Source organism: Oryx dammah, unplaced genomic scaffold (genome assembly GCF_014754425.2).
Source record: "Oryx dammah isolate SB20612 unplaced genomic scaffold, SCBI_Odam_1.1 HiC_scaffold_3, whole genome shotgun sequence".
In the NCBI taxonomy this organism is placed as follows: Eukaryota; Metazoa; Chordata; class Mammalia; order Artiodactyla; family Bovidae; genus Oryx; species Oryx dammah.
This window is the reverse complement of record NW_024070187.1, coordinates 104,822,508-104,832,970: the sequence shown is the minus strand read 5'-3', so window position 1 is coordinate 104,832,970 and position 10,463 is coordinate 104,822,508. Positions and strand designations below refer to the sequence as shown.

General features: G+C 37.8%; 1 non-coding gene across 1 annotated transcript; it reads left to right on the top strand.

The window, feature by feature from the left end:
• Positions 1–8,210: 8,210 nt before the first annotated feature.
• Positions 8,211–8,282, top strand: TRNAA-UGC. The gene has a single exon. It is a non-coding gene; the product is annotated as a tRNA-Ala (tRNA).
• The last annotated feature ends 2,181 nt before the right edge of the window (positions 8,283–10,463 follow it).

The window sequence follows — 10,463 nt, the reverse complement described above, 5'->3', positions numbered from 1 at the left end:
AAAAGACTGGTGAGTTTAACCACATAAAAACAAAAATTGAAATATGAAATTTAATAAATAGCTTTATTAGCTTTATGCTAAGAGGTTTGACAGAGAAATAAGGAAAAAAGACAACTACACCAATGGAAAAAGGAACAACAAATACAAATACCTAATCCCAAAAGGGACCTATATGACAAGACATTCAAGCCCACAGAAAACAGAAAGGAGATGATATACTCTCATAGAAATGAAATGATATACTTTGTTATCTTGTAATACTGGAAAAGATTAAAAATAGCAACATTAGTGACTGGGCTGAAGGGAAAGGGGTACTCTCATTCAATACTATAGAAAATAAATACTGGTATAACATTTTGTAAAGAATGTAGCAACATGATACAAAATTTATAGTGTGCATCTTTTTAACACAGACTTCCTTTTCAGTTAATTTTTCTCTACATCTATTCAAGAAAGTGCATAATAACCTGTGGTCAGTGGATAGTTAACACAGAAACTGTTATAATAGCAAAAAATAAATGTCCATCCATAAGAAACTTGTTAAATTACTGATAGTACATGCATATAACAGAATACTCTCTAGCCATTTAAATAGTAATGTAGAGATATATTTTTTCCACATATAAAAGCATTCAGAAATTTTATGCAGCAATAAAGTAGCATGTTTATTATAATCCTATTTCTTTAAAGTTATTTTTATATTTATATACTGTCTTTGTTTGGGCTGCTGCAATAGAATAGCATAAATTGAGTGGCTTGTAGGCAACAAACATTTATTTCTCACGGTTCTGGATGCTGGAAAGTCCAAGATTACGGTGCTGGCAGTTTTGGTGTCTGTTGACGACCTGTTTCCTAGATGACATCTTTCCCTCTCAACAACTCTATCTCTTAACACCATTACCTTGGGGGTTAGCCTTCAACATATGAACGTTGAGGGGGACACAAACATTCAGATCATAACATATAGTCACATGTTTCAAAGCAGCCACCCCTATTTAAAATTGATTTAGCTTCTTTTCACTAGGAATCTATGCAAACTCTTTCCAGTGTCCTGCAATCCACTTCCAGGCTGCTCTGGTCAAATCTGTCTTCTCTCTGTCTCTGCAATCTTAAGTAATATTGCTCAACCACACTGAGGTCTCTGGACACCCCAAGTTCTTTCTCATCTAGTACGCTTTATCTGCTCATTCTTGTGCCTGAGCTGCTCTTATCTACCTCATGGCATTCTTTATGTCTCAGTTGAAATATCATTTTTTAATTTCTATGTAAACCACCCCATTCTGTGTCAGTGAATACTTTTTTTTTTTTTTCGCTTCCCTCCATGGCATTTATTACAACTCACCCAATTCCAGTACTCTTGCATGGAAAATCCCATGGACAGAGGAGCCTGGTAGGCTGCAGTCCGTGAGGTCGCTAAGAGTAGGACATGACTGAGCGACTTCACTTTCACTTTTTACTTTCATGCATTGGAGAAGGAAATGGCAACCCACTCCAGTGTTCTTGCCTGGAGAATCCCAGGGACGGGGGAGCCTGGTGGGCTGCCGTCTATGGGGTCATGCAGAGTTGGACACGACTGAAGCGACCTAGCAGCAGCAGCAGCAATTGTATCTGGGCTGTTGTTGTTCAATTGCTAAGTTGTGTCCGACTCTTTGCAACCCCCTGAGGTGCAGGATACTAGGCTTCCCTGTCCTGTACTATCTCTGGGAGTCTCCTCAAACTCATGTCCATTGGGTCGGTGATGATATCTAACCATCTAATCCTCTGCCTCCCCCTTTTCCTTTTGCCTTCAATCTTTCCCAGCATCAGGGTCTTTTCCAATGAGTCTGTGTAGAGTTGACTTTATTTTCTACCTCTGTCTATATTTGAGACACAATGAAAACAAGGACCATAAAATCTTTCATTCATCATTGCCTGGCATATATTAGGTGATCAAGAGATATTATTTCAATTAATGAATACTCATGAAGAAATATTTGTAGATATTCTCTGAAATGCTAACAATGCTATATCAGTATTGGAATTTGTGGTAATTTTAAACTTTCTTCTTTATACACTTTTTATGTATTTCTGTATTGAAATAATAATGGTGATATTCTGTGTTTGATATACAAGTTTCTGTTTTTAACTATGAGAATCCCTTTTAATTTATTTACACATATGTATGTATAAATAAAAATGTATACATGGGTATATATGAATATATATAGAAAGTCTGTGTGTGTGTGTGTGTGTGTGTGTGTGTGTGTGTAGTTTTAAAATGTGCATCTGATCAATACTGGTCTTCACAATGGAATATTACTCAGCCATGAAAAAGAATAAAATAATGCCATTTGCAGCAGCATAGATGGACCCAGAGGTTATCATACTCAGTGAAATAAGCCAGATAAAGAAAGACAAATGTCACATTATATCACTAGTATGTAAAATCCAAAGGGAAAAAGTATACAAATTAACTAATATATAAAGCAAAAACATGCCCATAGATGTAGAAAACACACTTAGGTTTATCAAGGGGTAAGGGGAGGGTAAGGGATAAATTAGGAGTATGGGATTAGCATATACACATTGCTATATATAAAATAGATAATCATCAAGGATCTACTATATAAAAGAGGGAAATATACTCAATATTTTGAAATAATCTAAAAGGTAAAATAATCTGAAAAAGAATACATATTATGTATTTTCAATATATTCAGAATATATTATATATTGTATTGCATTGTATTATATCAGAGAAGGCAATGGCACCCCACTCCAGTACTCCTGCCTGGAAAACCCATGGATGGAAGAGCCTGGAAGGCTGCAGTCCATGGGGTCGCTGAGGGTCAGACATGACTGAGCAACTTCACTTTCCCTTTTCACTTTTATGCATTGGAGAAGGAAATGGCAACCCACTCCAGTGTTCTTGTCTGCAGAATCCCAGGGACAGGGGAGCCTGGTGGGCTGCCGTCTATGGGGTCACACAGAGTCGGACATGACTGAAGTGACTTAGCAGCTTAGCAGCATTGTATTATATTGTGTGTGTAATATATAATGATACATTATATGTAATATATGATAATATTACATATATATATATGTAACCTGAAACACTTTTCTGTACACCTAAAACTAATACAATATTGTAAATCAACTATAATTCAATCAAAAAAAATTTTTAAAGTTAAAGAGTGTGTATATATTTGTATGGATGTAGTTCTGAAACATGCATCTGATTAATACTCCACTCACCATTACTTACAGAATACATTTTAAACACTTTAGCATGACATTCAAGTCCCTTACAAAGCTGTTTCAATGTCCCATTTTAGTCTTTGATTTTGTGGATTCATTCATGCTCACAGTTCACTCTCAGCTTCCACCATAGCATAGAGCATCCCTGTCTTGGGTGACATTGCACTAATCTAACTCTGCACTTCCACTCACAGTTCATCTTTGATGGGGTGCCCTCCTCTACCTTCTTTGCTTGATGAGCTTTCATTTTGGTTATCTCAATAAGGTAGCCTTGAGTCCCCCAAAGAATGAATTCCTGGTGATCTGTGTAGTTGATTCCACTTTTAGGATGTTCTATATCATGGCATACAGTAGGAAATTTGTTTTTTAACTGAATGAATTGCAAGTAAATTTAACAAAAAGAATGTTCTAGTTATTATTTTTGTAATGTGTGCTAAATTGATTCACTCATATCCAACTCTTGTGACCCTATGGACTATAACCCATCAAGCTCCTCTGTCCATGGGATTCTCCAGGCAAGAATATTGGAGTGAGTTGCCATGCCCTTCTCCAGGGGATCTTCCTAACTCGGGGATCAAACCCGTGTCTTTTAGTCTCCTGCGTTGGCAGGCAGTTATTTATTTATTTATTTATTTATTTTACCACTAGTCCCACCTGGGAAGTCTCTATTTTTTAAATAATTAGCCCCAAATCAATGAATTAAAGCAATGCCAATCATTTTATTATCATTCACTGTTTGTCTCTGTTGGGAACTTGGGAAGGGCTCAGCTAAAGGATTTTGGGGTGTTGTCCATTGTAGTCCATTGTAGTCATTGGGCCTCCCCTTGTCATCTCCTCACATGGATAATGGCATATAGTAGTTACATGCCCATATACCAGTAGTGTGGTATCTTCGCCAATATTTTGGGTTTCTTCAAGGCATAGCCATTTCAAATCAGAACAGCTGAGTACATACCAGCTCAGTTCTCCAAAGGAACACATCCCAACTAACACAGTGGATGCCTCTGCCCTTTCTATGACCCAGCCTCAGAAGAGGCAGGTCATATCTGCTGAATTCGATGGTTAAATAAGGCACTAAAGCCAGATAAAATTCTGGAAAAATGGCTATACATCCCACCTATCATCAACAGAAGACTATCAAAGAATTTGTGAATATTTTTAAAGTCATCACAGAGAATGCTATAAGTGGCGCCCACACCCCCTGCAAAACCCTTTACACATGAGCAAGCATCAAAGGACCTGAGTATTTCACACGCTGAAATTACTGTTAATGCAAGAACTGTTCTTAGCTTAAACTGAATGCATCCTCTTTGCAAACACTTTCTCAGCCTGTTTAGAAAAAAAGAAAGCAAAAAAAAAAAAATACCACTGGAAATGATAAAAACACAGCTTTGATATAGATAATTTACAGCTGATGTAGACTTTGCTAATTTCTGCTTTTATCAGTAGTTGTGCTCCCATTTTTAGACACATAGAAATCAAAGAATTCTGTGGGTGAAGGAATCCCTCCTTTGATCTGGAAGATGCAACTAAGGTAAATGTGTTGAAGCTTAGTTCATAGATCTTGCAAGCAGGCATCTTAGAGCTCTCCGAACCCAAAGGCATCCATAGGCTCATTTCTCTATTCTTTGTACCAGAGACAGACCTCAAACAGACAGATGGAAAGAAATCCTGGACTGTTTCCTATGAGAAATCAAAGATTTCACCTTAACCTAAAGATTCAGCCATTTTTGGAGGTTCCAAATGGAAAAGGGGACTAAGAGTTCAGAGATATTGAGGGGCATAGGATTTTGCTAGGGGATGACTCAAGGGATGGAAAATGCTAGATTGGAAGTTTGGATTGACACCTACACACTGTCATAAATAACATAGATAACCAACAAGAATCTACTGCATAGCACAAGGACCACTGCTCAATACCCTATAATAATCAAAATGGGAAAAGAATTTGAAAAAGAAAAAGATATATATATAACTGAACCACATTGCTATACATCTGAAACTAACGATGTTGTTAATCAACTCTACTCCATTATAAAATCAAAACATTTTTTAAAAAAAGATTAAAGTTGACAATATGCCTTTGATTGTTTGGAGGTCTGTCTTCTGGAAGCGGAGTTTAACAATCAAACAGCTGTCGTTCAGTCGCTAAGTTGTGTCCAGCTCCTTGTGACCGCGTGAACTGTAGCACACTAGGCTCCTCTGTCTTCCACTACCTTCCAGAGTTTACTCAAGTTAATGGCCACTGAGTTGGTGATACTATCTAACCATCTCATCCTCTGCTGCCCCCTTCCCCTTTTGCCTTCAATCCCCAGCATCAGGGTCTTCAATGAGTCGACTCTTCACATCAGTTTCTGACCATTTATTTGTGAAAAGCTCTCAACTTGACTCAGATTGTACAAAGAGCACAAAGCATCTGGCTGGCTGGAGACACAGTCCTGCCTTTTCTTGGAGCAAGGTTGAGCATCAAGGCTGGGAACTCAGAAGAAACCTTCAGAATGTAAAGTTTAACTTGGAGATTATGGACCAGGCAGAGACCATTGACACACACAGGAATGCTGGTTTCATGCTGAGAAGGGCCGTGGAGATACAGCTGCCCAACAGGAAAGAGAGTTTTTCCATGTGAAATTGTCAATCTCTCTGGTAGCTCAGATGGTAAAGAATCTGCCTACAATGCAGGAGACCTTGGTTTGATCCCTGGATTGGGAAGATCCCCTGGAGAAAAAAATGGTTACCCACTCTCATATTTTTGCCTGGAAAATTCTGTTGACAGAGGAGCCCTTTGCCTACAGTCCATGGAGCTGCAAGGAGTCAGACACAGCTGAGCATGCCCACATATTTAGTGTCTGGTTTATCTGTAGGAATCAGGGTAGTAAATATCAGTACTATTGTTGGCAGACCTACTGTGTTCCAGACACTGTACACAATGATATCACCTTATCAATCTTCAGAAGAGTTGTTTGTTGGAGGTGTTATTTTTCTAGTTTTATGTTGAGAAAACTGACGTTCAGAGATGAGTCAATTTCCCAGAGGTCATATGGAATGGATAGTATGTCTGTGAGCCAAGCATAGACCTGTTTTGACTTCCATGTGCCTGTTACTTCCAATTATTAATAGTCACCATTTCTAGTTTTTAGCATCTAACAGAAAAGTTTAGTTCAATTGATATGCCTAAAAAATATAAGTAAGGGGATGTTTTTGTTTTTTTTTCCTTCTATTTTTTTTCTTAATCAATAGCATTATAGAATGGATTGAACACATCAATTTGAGTTCTGGCTGCCCTATTTGTTGATACTAAGTCCTAGATAAGTCATTTATTTTCCCTTTTTGAGCCTATTTTTTAGCTTTGAAATGTAAGTAATAACTCTTGCTCTATTTATGCTTTTGGAGCATTATAAGATTAAAACAAAACATTATTTAAGAAAGCATGATGCAAACAGTTGACACCAGATAGCTCTTGATTGAGATTCTGCCCCAATAGTCATCTGAACATATATTAGATCTATTTCTGGTCCATAGACATCTTCAGGGTCTTGGCTTTCAAGAGATGCATTTTCATTATAGATAGAAAGGTGTGTGAAGAGACATTATGTATTGCCATTCCTACAATCATGACCCATTATAAAAGCTAACAGCTTGTCTTTAGGTCTTTCACAACATGGAAAATTTTTTGAGACCCATGAAGGATGCCTTGCCGTATACAATGGGGACCCTTTATCCCTTCATCTTGAATCCAAGCTGTGGTCTGTAGATTCAAATATGCTGAACCTACCAAGATAGATAATATTATGTGTTCACTCTTGGCTCTCTTGACTGGTTACTTGAATCTATCCATTCAATATTCAACCCACTCCAGTATTCTTGCTTGGAAAATCTTAGGATAGAGGATCCTGGAGGGTTACAGTTCAAGGGGCTGCAGAATCAGAAACAACGATTAAAACCAAAGCAAACCAATTCAATATTTACATCTTTGTTCATTTACATGGTTAACACTTATTGAGCACCTGTGAACTTGGTATGAAGTGTACAGATTAAAGGACAAAGATTCAAGAGTGAAGATAAATGAGGTTCCATCTTCAGTTGGGGTACAGTCCACAGCATAGGGCAAGAGATAAACATGTAAGCAAGGGATTATAAAGCCAGTATTACTATGATAGGCACTCTTGAAACTAACACACTGTCCCACGAAGGCTGAGGTGGACCAGGCTGAGTCTTAGTGACTAAAGAGAGATCATCCTAGAGGCAGGAAGCAATACATATCCAAGCATACTTCTTGAGTATCATCTACAGTAAAAGATGGAAAACTGATATTAGGTCTTATGTGTAAATGAAATAAATAAGCCATAAACATGTAAACACAGAGATAAGAGATTCAAAGAGGAGAATTGATCTTTGCTGTGAATATACCTAAAGCTTTGGTGGCCAGGGACTGAATTGTGCTAACTGAAAGATTTGGAGCCAGTTACATACAAACTGCTGCTGTGGGTTCTTGAAGAATGTGGGGGAAGTGTTGATTATACAATGTAACTGGGAATAAATCAGAATACAGAACTGTATATCCAATTAACTTTATAAGAAAGACTGAGAAACAGTAACCCTGCATGGGAAAGTTCTCTGATAGTATAAATATATATTTAAAAGTATTGATAATGAGCTCATATAACTTTTATAATCACACGTTTAAATAATATATAATTTAATTGGATCCTCATAAAGGAATGGATTCCTGGATCATTATATCTTGGTCTGATTTACTCCATATAATCTGCTGTCACTTTTCCTGTGAAAATAATTTGTAAATTGTGGATTTACTGCCTCTATGGAAGATAAAATATTATATCTCTAATAAAGCCAGAGTTGAGCAGTAATAACTGGGATATTCTCCAATTTCTGTTATCAAAGGTAAAATACTTTGGTTCAGGCAAGTTTCTTTAGACACTGACAAAACTTATTTAAAAGCATTGCATCAACATGGGGATGTAGCTCAGTGGTAGAGCGCATGCTTTGCATGTATGAGGTCCTGGGTTCAATCCCCAGCATCTCCACTTTCTTCTTGTTTAATTCTTGCAAAATATAGCTAGTGCATGTATAGATTTGAATTTTTAAAAATTACATCAAGATAAATATAATTAACACTGCTTTATGTTATACATGAGGTTAAGAGAGTAAATCCAAGAAAAAATATTTGCTTTTTTTCTATTTATTTAATGTCCATAAAGAAGGCTAAACATCAAACAACTGATGCTTTCTAATTGCAGTGCTAGAGAAGATTCTTGAGAGTCCCTTGGACTGCAAGGAGATCCAACCAGTCCATCCTAAAGGAAATCAACCCTGAATATTTATTGGAAGGACTGATGTTGAAGCTGAAGCTTCAATACCTTGGTCACCTGATGTGAAGAACTGGCTCATTTGAAAAGATTCTGATGCTGGGAATGATTGAAAGGCGGGAGGAGAAGGGGATGACAGAGGATGAGCTGGTTGAATGGCATCACCAAATCAATGGACATGAGTTTGAGTAGACTCAGGGAGCTGGTGTTGGACAGGGAAGCCTAGGGTACTGCATTGCATGGGGTTGCAGAGTCAGACACGACTGAGCAACTGAACAACAATATCTATATGAGATGATGGATATTCACTTATTGTGATCATCATCTTATGATATATGCATGTCAAACCATTGTGCTGTACACCTTAAACTTATACAGTGCTGTAGGTCAATTATCACAATAAACTGGAAAAAAAAATAGTTTTTGAGTATCAAAAAAGAAAGAAAAAAAAAGAAAAACTGCTGTGGGAGCCAAACAAGAAACAGCATTTGTGCTGGATTTTGTTAGCTCTTATGAAAGCTTGTGACTGCCACTAGGTGATGGAGATCATACATGGTAGCTTTCTTAATATGAACCTGAGATCCCAGACGAGCGACCAACATACCACAGAAAATGAGTGATTTAACCGAAAGTTAGGTAGCTGTGTCCTTGGGTATTCACTGGCTTGATTCTGTTTCTGAGATTATCTGGTTATTAAATAATATCAAAGAGAAAGGGTCACAAACAACAGCATAAATTCCACCTCTCCTTCTATTCCAAAAGCTTCACTGTGAATGAAAAGTTCTCCTTTGAGTCACAAATCTTGAAGATAAGAGATGGGACAGGTTAGCACCTTGAACTGCAAGCACCTTATTTCAGCTTGTCAGGATTGGTGGTCAGAGGAGGCTGGTGGGCTACAGTCCATGGGGTTGCAGGGTTCGACATGACTGATCACTACTCAGCAGCAGCATGATGGGGGGGATTGTAAAGATGAGGGGACTAGGATTTACTAGGACCTAGATATTAAAAACACAGATGTACCCAGGTAGTACTTGGAACAACTTGTGATTCGTCCTGTTTAAAACAGAGTCATTCACTTTGCTTCTAGCATTTCTGAGATGGTGGCCCAGACCCTGCTTTTCCACTCTTCAGCCTTAAGTAAGTCATTTAGCACCTGCTATCCTTGAGTTCACAATGGCTCAAGTTGGTAAAGAATGTACCTATAATGCAGAAGATCCTGGAATTGTGGGTTTGATCCCTGGGTCAGGAAGATTCCCCTGGGGGGAGGAGAATGGTGACCCCTTCCAATATTTTTGCTTGTTAACATGACCGAGTGACTAAGCACACACACAGCCTTGAGTTCAAATTTGTAAAATGAAGAACTATGTTCTGTTTCTTGCATGAATGCGAAGTAAATTAAAGAAGGTATGTGAAAAAAAAAAGTATCTGGTAAATTGTAGATTTGTGAAAATGACTGAGGTTTTCCTTTCCCTTTGTTACCTCTTTCTGTAACATCATGCAAAATGAAAGCCTGAAGCAGTAGAGGAATACATTTCTGAGAATCCAGGTCTATGCTTTTCCAGAAACCAAGTGCAACCACAGATTCATAATAGATGATTCGTTCAGTTCGGGTTTTCCTAAATGGAGCATCTCTGAACCAGAATCTAACTTTACCTGGAATTTTCCATTGCCCAGAGGGTGATTTCACATGGGCACTGGATTTGGGCAACTCTTTGATGCTTTACATATAAATATAATGATTTGTATAAATATTTTTTCTATCACATTACAAGAGTGTGGGATTTCATTTGCATCCCCCAGCTGATCTCATTATACAATATTTTATCTCCCACTTTCTATTTGTCCCCAGTTAATTGGGTCCTGTGGTATTACTCTGTCTGAAAAGGCAATCTCTGCTTC